General features: G+C 39.9%; 1 long non-coding RNA gene across 1 annotated transcript; it reads right to left on the minus strand.

Annotated features, from left to right (window-relative positions):
* Nucleotides 1–5,744: 5,744 nt before the first annotated feature.
* Nucleotides 5,745–11,242, minus strand: LOC121927728. Its single transcript, XR_006103317.1, has 3 exons — nucleotides 11,090–11,242; nucleotides 9,421–9,513; nucleotides 5,745–6,359 (listed from the first exon to the last, which is right to left on the minus strand). It is a non-coding gene; the product is annotated as an uncharacterized LOC121927728 (long non-coding RNA).
* Nucleotides 11,243–11,945: the final 703 nt, after the last annotated feature.

Below are 11,945 nucleotides of genomic sequence, written 5' to 3' on the forward strand. Positions count from 1 at the left end.
TGCCTCAAAGCTGTCTTTGTGCTAACCTGGTTCTCTCAGGTTTAGTGAAGGATGCTGACCTTTCAGCAGTGTGGAAACAAAATTCAGATACATATCTAGTCTCATTCTGTGTACAGAATGGAGAGGGTGCCACCATCTTATTCTTTGCCTCACACAACAAAATGTCTCACACCAGCCCTATTCCTCTCTCTTCCCACACCCTGACACTCCATTTCTTTTTCTATATTTGCCTAAAGCTAAATTTCCAAATGGTTGTTCAAAAACTGTTCTAAGCAAATAAGAGGAAGCTGGGGAAATCTGCTTGTTTAGGAAATGATGGATTCTTTGTCACTCCCAAGTAGTCCACTGGAAAAGGGCTGCAGAGGAATCTGGCAAACTTGGCAGCATCAGTCACCCACAGACTGGATTTCTTCCAAGGGCTGCCTGTAACTTCCTGTTGTTGGAATGAGAAGAATCAAATGAATATTGTGTTGGTGGTGTACCTTACAGCATCAAGAGGAATGTCAAAAATGTCAGTGTTAAAGAAAATGTGTTGGTGTGGTTGGCTTGAGGACTACTAAACATTTATCTTACTGCTCTTTCTATCCAAGATACTATACAATGCTACTATCTGGATATAATACAACAAAAGCTGAAACAAAAAAATGAAAGGCAATCAAGACTACTTGGATTAGAGTTGTTTAGTCCAGGAAACAGCTTACACTCTACATTTTTTGGCCCAGACTAGTTGTTAAAAATCCTCAGGGAAGGCCAGTTCCACACCGAATGCATAAATGCTTAAATTGGTTTAAAAATCCTCACTTTTTGCTCTGGATTTTGCAGGAGCATCTGGAGCACTCCATAGTGACACCATACTGTTTACATACATGTCCTGCTGTGTCACCTGGCATCAACACTGCTGGTGTGAGTTGCTCTTCCTGAGGTCTCAATGAGGTGCCCAGCGGTATACTGGGTGCCTCATTTCTGACCTCAGAGGGAGCACCTTACACCAGCCATTGGTGGTACAGCAGGATGCATGTGTAGACAGCTGCCTGGCATTGCTATGGAGTGCAAAGGTAATGGAATGCAAATGGGACTGTTCCGGGACCAGAATATTCCAGGAGCAGCTGAAGAAATCTGGCCTGTGTAGATGAGCCCCCAATGACCGCAATAAGATTCACTCCTAAATTTTATTTATTTATTTATTTCATGTGTATGCCGCCTTTCTTCTAGAACGGACCCAAGTATAAAATAAATAAAATAAAATAAAATAAAATTTAAAAACAAAATCATCTAAAATACTATAAAATTACATAAAAATATACAAAAGTTAAAAGATATAGCTAAAACACTCATACTCCATAAAAACCACTTTGGTATGATTATATGTTGAATGCCTGCATTAAATAAGAACTAACAGACATTCATGGACAACATCCATTTCCCAAACTATATTTTATTTTGATTTTTTGGTGGTTGTCTTAGAAATGGTGACGTGAGGTAGGGCCTTCTTATTCCATTTAAAATAGTGGCAAAAAGTAGAAACTATGGGTAAAAGGGGAAAGTGTTCAGGAAGAGGCCATTTTTCATATAGGTGTTTGAGTTCTCTTTTTGTTTACCTATGGTTTATTACAGCTTAGTCTAGAATCTTCTACTGAAACCAAGGCCAAGAGGCTAGTTTACTGATACAGGTCAGGTTGTGAGATACACATAACCTATCTTCTAACAGGGGAAAGGGGCTGCTGTGCTCCCCCAGCTTTTGCTTCCTGAACTCCTTGATTCACTTTGGTTGTTTGTATCCAGGCCATAGTGTCTTGTACACTGAGATGTTTTAGAGCTATAAAAAGTAACCAAGTCTGAACTTAAAAAACTTACTATTGAAATAAATGGGAATTTGCTTGCAAAGCATTTCAAGAACCAGACTGGGAAACTCTACTGTTGACACTGAATTACTTGCCTACCCTCTGGGGCCAGCTGTGGTTCATATGTAGGCAAGACCTATTTATTTGAATTAAGTAAATATGACAAAAAAGTGTTTATCCTGACGTAAAACAAGTTGCATAAATGAGTGCTTGCAGTGAATTCCAAGAGTTTTTTCCTTCTATCAACAAAACCAGTGCAAAAGAAAGTTACTGAAGATTCTGTAGTATAGCGTCATGGCAATTAAAGTGGTGTCAAACTTCTTTAATTTTGCAGTGTGGATACACCCTAAGAGCATATATACATTCTCTTTCCTTTCTGACACCAAAACTTTATCTTTATTCAGTGATCCAAATCAAAGGTTCAGAAGACATCCAAATCAAAACTCCCTGAATTATTTGTTACATATAATTATGAATTATTTCAATTAAGTAATTAGTAAGGAACTGAATATTTCTGCATAGATATTACTCTTAGTACATTTGCTTGATTGGGAAAAGGGGGAGGATAATTTGCAAGACAATCTTGGTCTAATCAATCTGTCAGTAAGCAAGCAAGCATCATATCTACTGCAAATGAAAATGTGGCATTTGCTGAGCCTTGTCTTCAGGGGAAGAACTGTGTGTGTCTATGTGGACAATTTCTTCTGAATGTAATTTGTTGGGGGAAAATATAACAGCAAAAGGTGGAGTCAATGTGGTGCAGCAATTTGAGTGCTGGACCATGTCTTTGGAGACTAGGAGTTAAATCCCTGCTTGGCCATGGAATGAAACCCATTGGGTGACCTTGGTCAACTCAAACCGTTTCAGTCTCAGAGAAAGGCAAAGGCAACCTTTTTTTGTCAAGAAAAGCTCATGATAGGTTTGCCTTAGGGTTGCTATAAATTAGAAACATCTTGAACAACAACAAACAGGGTGGAGATGAAAACAAGAGGCAAGTGTAGGTCATAGTATGCCACATTCTTAGCTAAGTTTTTTTTTTTAACTCTCCATGGAGAGATAATGAACTCAGAAGCAATATTTCTTCAAGCAGCTGATTTAATCTTGCTTCTGAATATTAACTCTGCTTCTTGTGTACAATGCAGTCCACTAAAACTTCTATGTTTAGCTTCATGTATCAAACATGCTACTTACTTTCTTGCATATTGCCACACTATTGTGCTCTGCTCTTAAAAGCAAATGCAAACACCGGCCACAACTTAAATGTTGCTTCTGCAATCTACAAATAGATGCTAGGCAATGTCTTCTTGTGTGATAGATCTGAATGAAATAAAAGCAAGTTCTTCACATAGTTAAGCATAATTAAATTGTGGAATTCACTGCCACAAGATGTACTGATGGCAGCCCATGTAGACAGTTTTAAAATAGGTTTTTGCTGTATTAAAGTGCAAATTGGAAGGTGTATGGATTTATCCAGTGTTCCCATACTTGGCATATAGATATGAACAACTCACCTTAACTCATACAGAGCAGAGGACATAAAGGCAATAAACTTCCGTTATAGTAAAGGTAGGTAGCCCTGCATGCTATCATTATCAAGCTTCTTTTGTCCGTACCTGCCATAGGTTTTTTGCTCATCACGCTTATTCAGAACAAACAACATATGAGCTAAGGTGCTAGGATAATGCTCTAAAGTACAGATTACAAAACAGACATATACAAGCTGTCACTCGTGGAGCTCCTCAGTAACACTGTGATAGTAAGGTTTTACAGAGGCTCTCCAGACCGCCTCAGAGGTGTGGGCTGGAGGTGCCCAGTTTTCCTCAGTAGGGATGCCGCAGCACTCAAACCGCACGGTATCTGTCCGGACCAAAAAGAACCCGGAAAAACCGGCTTCTTTTTGGTGTGCGGGGATGCCATCATCAGTGCGCCATTGGTGCACTGTGACACATCCAGGATGCAAGTGTGGTGCATGGAGGTGTGGACGTGGCACCGCGCTTGTGTCTTGCATGCGTGCCCCATATGGACGGCACTGCGTAAAGTTGCTGGCGTCCATACATTCTAGGGTTTTGCAAAGTGCAGATGCTGTGTGCTCTGGAACCCTAGAATTGGCCCCAGGCCACCACAAACCAGCGATTTGTACCGGGCCATAGTTTTATAATTCTTTCTTTTTCTTTTTGGAATGCCAAAGGAAATGTTACCAGATTACTAACCTGCCTGCTACTGAAGTTAGGAGCCATTTAACTCCATGTTGCTTCTGCCTCTTAAACTCTTACGCCTAATTGGGTCATATTCCATCCTTTTTATTTACAATCTAGAAGTTGCTTCATTTCACTGAGAAATTAACATCACTATAAAGCTCCCAATGGGGAAAAAAACTATTGTATATGTTGTAGTCCCTGCAATGTAAGGATGTTCCAACTTAGAAAATATACAACAGTGAAGAAATAAAGCACCAAATACAGTATGAGCCTTAATTCAGGTACCACTTTTGGTGTTGTCCAAAAGAGGACAAAATAATACTCTCATGTGCTAATTTACATTTACAACCACTGTCTCTTGAGAGGCTCTTGTCTTCTTCCTGCTCTTCTGGTACAAAGATGTGCCTGATCTGTTGTACTTCACTGTTTAAAAATATTTAGCTACTTTGTTCTTTATGTTTGTGCTGAAATGATGATATATTGAGTGATCTGATCTGTTTTATTACTTGTTTGTTTTGTTTGGGATTTTCTATGGATACTTTATTGACAAAATAGTAGACATTTAGAATTCCCTGCCAGAGAACTCCTTTAGTTTCCCACTAAACTGCAAATCCCAGAATTTTAGGTTGCAGCCATGGCAGTTAAAGTGGGATTTTAGAGCTGTTGTTGTGAAGTGTGAAGGGGCTCTTAATCCCTACCTAAACTGGTAGGAGGAGACATCTAGGGATGAATGTATTGTGAACGGTCATTTTAATGATTATGAATCATTTTAATTCTGTTTCATTCAGCCACAATAGGCATCACAGGGAGGCAACTGCAAAGTTACTCCAAGGTTACATCTACGTTATAGAAATCCTTACTCAAATACAAAGCTATTGAGTAATGAGGTAGACCACAGCTCTGCTGTGAGCAAAGAAGTTTGGAAAAGGTACTTTTTGGGACCACAAATCCCAGAATTCCCATTTTGGCCAAATACCCAGAATCCCTCATTCATGGTCCAGCAGATGATGCCTGCTGGAAGTTTCTTGGAGCTGTAGCTCAAAAAAGGATTTTTAAGTTCTGTTCATAGCAAAGAATTGCCCAAAACCTACATTCTGGGAGGACATCTGTCCAAGCAAGGCAGGAGGAAAGGCAGCCCCTGAAAGACACAAATAGGTGAGGCAAACCAACCACAGTCTAGTTAGGAAGAGCTAATTTTACAAAGCAGTGACTTCATAGGACAGGAATGGGACTCTTCTGCTTATTCAGAGTAAAGGAATGGACACAATTCAAGAAGCTTGTGTCGAGGTTCAAAAACTATCACAGCCACACCTCCCACCAACTGGCAGCTGAGAAATGAAGTCCTGTTCTAAGAAAGCCAGAGCGTAAGTCCCACAGCGCACAACACAGAGATACAGTTACCTTGCTGCAGCCTTTCCCCTGACCCTGCACCACCGACAACCTGGCGATTCAACCACAAGGCTCCCATGAGCCTTGACCTATCCTTTGGGAATTGCTGACACATGCAACGTTCAGAAACAAGAGAGTTCCACTGAAAGCTGTACCCTGGAAATGAACTCCACTAATCAACTGTTCATGATTCCAACAGATGTTTCTGTTTATCAGACTATTGGAACCTCATGTTCAGCTCTTGTCTCTTCTCTCCCCCCTCCGCCCCAACACTGCCTTTTAAGACAAGAAGCAAATGCCACTATACATCTGAAGCTTCAGAAACTTGCCATATGATATGAGGAACAAATTGCTAAGCCAGTCAGCAATGAGGTTTGAAGTGGTGGTCCATCTATGCAACAACATTGGGGAGGGGGACTTTGGAAGGAACAAGCATGTGCAGCGTTCTATGCAACTCCGTGGTTTCACTGAGACTGTGTCTGGAATTTTGAAACATCCTATGGATCCTGACCAAAATTTGCTTTTTAGTTTCTAAAAAAGACAGAGCTGTACTAGGAAGCTGTGATGATGCACTCTGTTCTTTTTTCTAAGCTATGAGTTGTATTCTGTCAAAACCACTGATAAAAAAGGGTCTCTATTGTTTATCCAATGGGTTATCCAGTCTCACATCTCATGGGAAAGTACTTGCTGGGCTACCACTACTAGAACACAATGAAATATAGAAGCAAAACCTTTTCTTTTCTTTGTCATAGAAATGACAAAACTTGAGCTTTCTTTGTAAGCGGATCTTCTATTAACATGTGACTAATCTGTGTGCATGATCAACTTTTATCGCATTGTTTTGAAGAGGGACTAGATGTTTGAAGCCTCAAAAGGATGTGGTTCAACCTCATGCCGCCGAAACCAAAGACAGTATGTGCAGACTAGACACCTGTTGGATCAAATACAACAAAGTGATTCAGTTTTGCTACAGTTGGAAACTGAATAACCTTACACACTATATTGTACTGTCTAATGCTCTTCTCTTTCACAATGATCCCATCATAATTCATTGAATGAGTTTATCAGGAATGAATTGATCAAACCAGGGGGTCATTCACACTACACAATTATACCACTATTATTCCACATCAACTGCCAAAGTTCCATCCTGCAGAATTGTGGGCTTTGTAGTTTGGTGAGGCAATGGAGGGTTCTGGCTGAGAATTCTGAATGTTCCTCTGTACACTGCCAATCCCAGAATTCCACAGGACCTAACCATGGTAGTTAAAGTGGAATAATAACACTATAATTCACCGCCTTGAGTTCTTATATTGGGAGAAAAGTAGGATATAATAATAATAATAATAATAATAATAGTGTGAATGGATCCCATGGATTTAAAATGATTAGATCTGTCTGGAGGTCATTTTCCCCCATCTCTTAGCCCATTCCATGCTGGGTCTACATGGATTTTTTGGGGTGCATTGCATGTATTTTGTGCACATTTCTAAAAGGTAAATGCACTCACAAATTCATATCTCCACTGATTAGTCTGTTTGCTTGCATTATTGAAATGCATGGGATGTTTTCTGCACATTTTTCATAAGTGTACATTTTGACAGCACTTCTCTTTCATGGAATACACTGCGAGCCCCAAAATATATGGATTTCCAACCACAAATTGCACCAGTTTCTATGTTTAGTGGGGACAGTGTGGACTCATTAAATCCATAATATCATCGCATATTATCACTAAACTACCATGCACATCACAGTAGGCACAATTAGACAATGTCAGTTATGAAATTGTCCTCACAACCACACATTGCTGAGATGTACCAGCCACCATTTCAGCCAGTATCTGTCAGATCTGTCTCCTTCACAGTGTTTACATTTTTTTCATGCACTTGAAATTCTAAGAAATCATTTTATTTTATGGCTTTATATTCTATCTAAATCAGATAGACTAAAGAGTCCACTGTATTCCTCTTCATTGTCCTTCAGTAAGGAGATGAAGACCATTACTCCAGCAAACTTTTGGGCCCTGACTGTTTATAAAGAAAAAGCTTTTAATTGTATAATGTACTGTTTTTATTTTCTTGCCTTTCTAATGGAAATGGGAACAGACCAGTTTTAAGAAAACAGCTTTTAATCATGTTCTGTACTGTTTATTTCTTGCTTTTCTAACAGAGATGTTTTAAAATTATTCTTAATTCTATAGATTGTTTAATTATATTTTAATTTATAATAAATACATTTTTATCTATAAATGTTTTTATCTCTTCATTTTTGTAAATTACAGCAGTACTACTGCTATTTATTTTAGCTCTTGTTTAGAAGATCCTGTAGTCAGACCTAGTTGAACATTTTATGAAATCACCCTTGTCTAGGTAAATGGATTCAGGACTACCCAGACCAAGAGAACTATGACTATAAATTTAATACTTGGAGGTTTTCCCTTGCACAATGTAGGCTGTTGGAGTCAACTGAAAATTACACAGCTGCATGTAATAGCTCTAAGTAGCAAGGCAAAAAGTTCAAGAACTAAGAGTTCATCTGCACTGTAGAAATAACATAGCTTGGTCCCACTTTTAAGTGTTGTAGCTCCATCCTATGGAATCCTGGGATCTGTAGTTTTACAAAGGGGAGTTACAGACCACCCAAAAGCGGTCTTCCCGGCACAGCTAAAAAGGTGCGCCGAAATGGCGCTCCTTTTTGGCCCCTGGAAGTGGCGCCGCGAGGTGTGCACTCGCGGCATCACTTCCGCCGTGCCACATCTGGACGCTGTGTGTCCAAGACGTAAATATGGCGCCCATGTGGATGGGCACTGCCATTTAGTACACGTCCTAGAGAGAGAGGCGGTTAGGAAGGTGAGAACCTTCCTAACCCTAGCACGCCCCTTCCTAACCCTAGGACGCGCGGAGCACGTACTAAATGGCGGTGTGTAACCCGCCAAAGTCTTTAGACTTCTCAGCCAAAGAGCAATGGTGCCTTACAAAATTACAGATCCATAGGATGGCATCATGGCAGTTAAAGTGGTGTCAAACTGCATTATTTCTATAGCATAGATGCACCCTAAGAGGCTGCTTTGACTAAGTTTGAACCAAGCACCTATATAACAACAGAGGCTTGTTCATTGGCTAAGCCCTGGCCCTTAGGAGAGGTCACAAGAGCTTATATAAAAAGGGCAAAGGCAGAGCCGTGGTTTAGAGCTGTGCACCACCAGCACATGTGCATCTAGACTAGCAAGAGTACTTTCTTGGTGTTTAGCTCCAGAATATAAAACTCTTTCCCACAGTAAGCTAGGCTGGCCCCTTCTCTGATGACCTTCTGCTAATAATTTTATTTTATTTTATTTACCTGTATTGACTTGTAATTTGAAGATGATTTTTTTTAAAAAAGAACTTTAATAATAAATAATAATAAAATTTTTATTTATACCCCGCCCTTCCAACGATCAGGGCGGCTTACAGAACAGTTAAAAACACATACAATCCATATTATAATACAAAAAAAATTAAAACCATACAAATACATCAATACATCAAAAAATAACAGGAAAAAAGCCCCATAGCCCAACCTCTTGGCCACGGAAGAGGAGGGAGGCCCACAGGATATTTAATCAGGGAATGCCTGTTGAAACAGGAAGGTTTTTAACTACTTTAACTACTAACTTCTTGTTGCATCACTTTTAATGAAGGATGATGTACTTTTATTCTTACTGTTTTGCTTTAAATGCTTTTAAATGGTTTTCAGTTAGCATTGTTTTAAACAGGAGATCTTATTTAGTTAAAAAGAAACACCTTCATTGTAACAGTTATTTTTGTATTGTATTTTAATCTACCTTGCGAGCCAACTTGGGTCCTTGTTGGGAGAAAAGGGAGATATGAAATATATACATACAAAAATACACAGCCATCATCCTGTGAGTAACCTATAGAGCATTCTTCCTTGCCTAGAATTTGGGTCAACTTGGAACTGTAGAAATTTTGAGGCAAATTTCTGCAAACCTGAATCTTGAGTGATCTCCTTGACTGGATGGCCACTGCCTCCACCTGGAATATGGCTGCATGTATAAGCCAGGTTTGGACAACTTGTTGCACCTGCGCAGGGAAAGATGCACCATTCAGTCAAACAGCATCATCTCCAATCAATCAGGAAATAAATGAAGACACTCCAACCAATTCAAATGATTCATGGCAGGGATGCTGAAAGGTAGGCAGACAGGCAAATGCATGAGTGTGTCTATGGACACACATGCACATATATGTTTGTGTATGTAACATTTATAGGTTTTATATCTCTTTTGCTTTGTAATTTGATTCTAGGGACAGATGTGCAATTATCTCAAATGATACCGAGAACTGGCTTACTGATGTTCAGAACATGAAGATTCTTTTATACCACAAGAATTTTGATTTACTGAAAGTACATGCAATGGCTTTCTGTAAATCAAAATTCTTGTGGTATAAAAGAATATTCATGTTCTGAACTTCTGCCCATCTTGCAATGCAAAATTGTTTGATCTCTCTCTCTCTCTGTTATGTACTGTTCTTGACTATTAATCCCCAACTGGGGATTCTAGAATTTATGATCCAAAACATAACTTTCCCAAGCTTTAATTAATGGCCAGTAAGATTAGCTGTTACTACAGATACACTAACAGCTGCATAGCTTCCTGGCCCTTTTGACAGGGCAGAGTCTGTGGAACCACAGAAACCTGATGAGTTGTATCTAGACCAGGACTGGGAATCAGGCAACCTTCCAAATGTTGCTGGATTACTACTCCCAATAGGTCTAGCCAGAATAGCCAATGGTCATGGGTTCTGAAAGCTGCAGTACATCAACTTCTGGAGGGCTTTGTGATTTCCATCTCTGATCTGGCCATAGTTCTATTAAGAGCAAATCCATTTTAAATCAATGAGATTTAAATTAGTCATTGATTTCAGCTGGTCTGTGGTTAAGTTAAACTTAAATTATACTTAAACCAGCCTGGTGTAGTGGTTTGAATATTGGACTATGACTCTGGAGACCAGAGTTTGATTCTCCACTTGACCATGAAAACCCTCTGGGTGACCTTGGGCAAGTCACACACTCTCAATCCCAGAAAACCCTGGGATACGTTCACCTGAGGGTCACCATAAATCAGAAATGACTTGAAGGCACACAAGCAACAACAAATGGTTAAGTACAGCCAGTGTGGGATAGTGGTATGAGTGTTAGACTAGAACTCCAGAAGACCAGGTTTCAAATCTACACTCAGTCATGGAAACCCACTCGGTGACCTTGAGGAAGTCACATTCTCTCAGCCTTAGAGAAAGGCAATGGCAAAAAAAAAAAAAAAAAAAACCCACCAAACAATGATAGGATCAGAAACAGTAAACCATGCTAGAGTTGCTATATGTCGGAAACAACTTGAAGGCACACAACAATAAATGGTTAAGTAGGGATAACTCTGGATCCACCCCAATACATATTCTCAGAAGTAAACCCCACAATAGTACCAAGGGGCTTACTTTCAGGAAAGTGTGTACAGGACCATTAGCTTCAGTTCCAGCTCTGGTTAACACTGTCCAATTGATCTAACTCCTGTTTGAAATCTTTTGGAAGGAAACTGCTACTGCTACTACTCTCCAGCTACAAACTATTTTAAAATGTCTCTATAACCTGGTGACTTACGCAGCTTGGATGGGAGATTGAAGGAATCCGTTTGCCCTTCTGATTCATGCTGAATTGTAAAAGGCCATCCGGCAGCAGCCCTGTGAAGGCAACCACCCACTGCTGAATCAGTGCCAGCAGCTGGCATATGAAGTGGTAGCACTGTGAGGCTGTTTTATTGCTCAGGCCACTGGCACTTCCTTTAGTGTTTTGCCTGCAATCCAGGAAGGTTTGGTTCTGTTGTTTTACTTTTTGCTTTTTGTTGCTTTTGCACATTTGGAGGCTGAAAGTTTGATTCAGACTTCTTCTGTTTCCTGTTTGGTTTACAGCCCCTTTTCTTTTCAGCCTTTCTGCTGATGATTAGGCTGTACCAGCTGTTTTGTTGATGAAGATGTCCTCAATTAATTCTGCCCTGTCTGGTTTTCCAGGAAATCTCATTTCTCTCTCTCTCCCTCTTTCTCTGCCCCTGCCCCTCTTCTCTTGTCATCCCTGACTGAAATTTATCAGAGCCCACAGCAGGCAGGAAATTTGCTTCTTTACAAAAACATACTCCGCTGCTTCTTATTTTTATTGTTTTAATATTTTCCAGTGGTGGGACTAGTTCTAGGAGAACAAATCTGTTTCCTCTTTAGAAAGTGCTCTGTTAACCTCTCAAATGCTGACTCTGTTCTCTCTCTTCTCATTGCTGTTTCTGATCCTCTTCACGGGATTCCTTTTCCTAGCGGCCAGATTTGTGTTAATGTTCCAACAAAATAGAAACATATCATTTGGTATCTTTCAAAGGTTTTCCCCCTGCCCCCAGCCACCCTTCATGAAGTTCCCCTTATTTCACTTTGCTGTATAAATATTTCCAGATTGATTGACCTATAGCTGATAC

This window comes from Sceloporus undulatus, chromosome 4 (genome assembly GCF_019175285.1).
Source record: "Sceloporus undulatus isolate JIND9_A2432 ecotype Alabama chromosome 4, SceUnd_v1.1, whole genome shotgun sequence".
NCBI classification, from domain to species: domain Eukaryota; kingdom Metazoa; phylum Chordata; class Lepidosauria; order Squamata; family Phrynosomatidae; genus Sceloporus; species Sceloporus undulatus.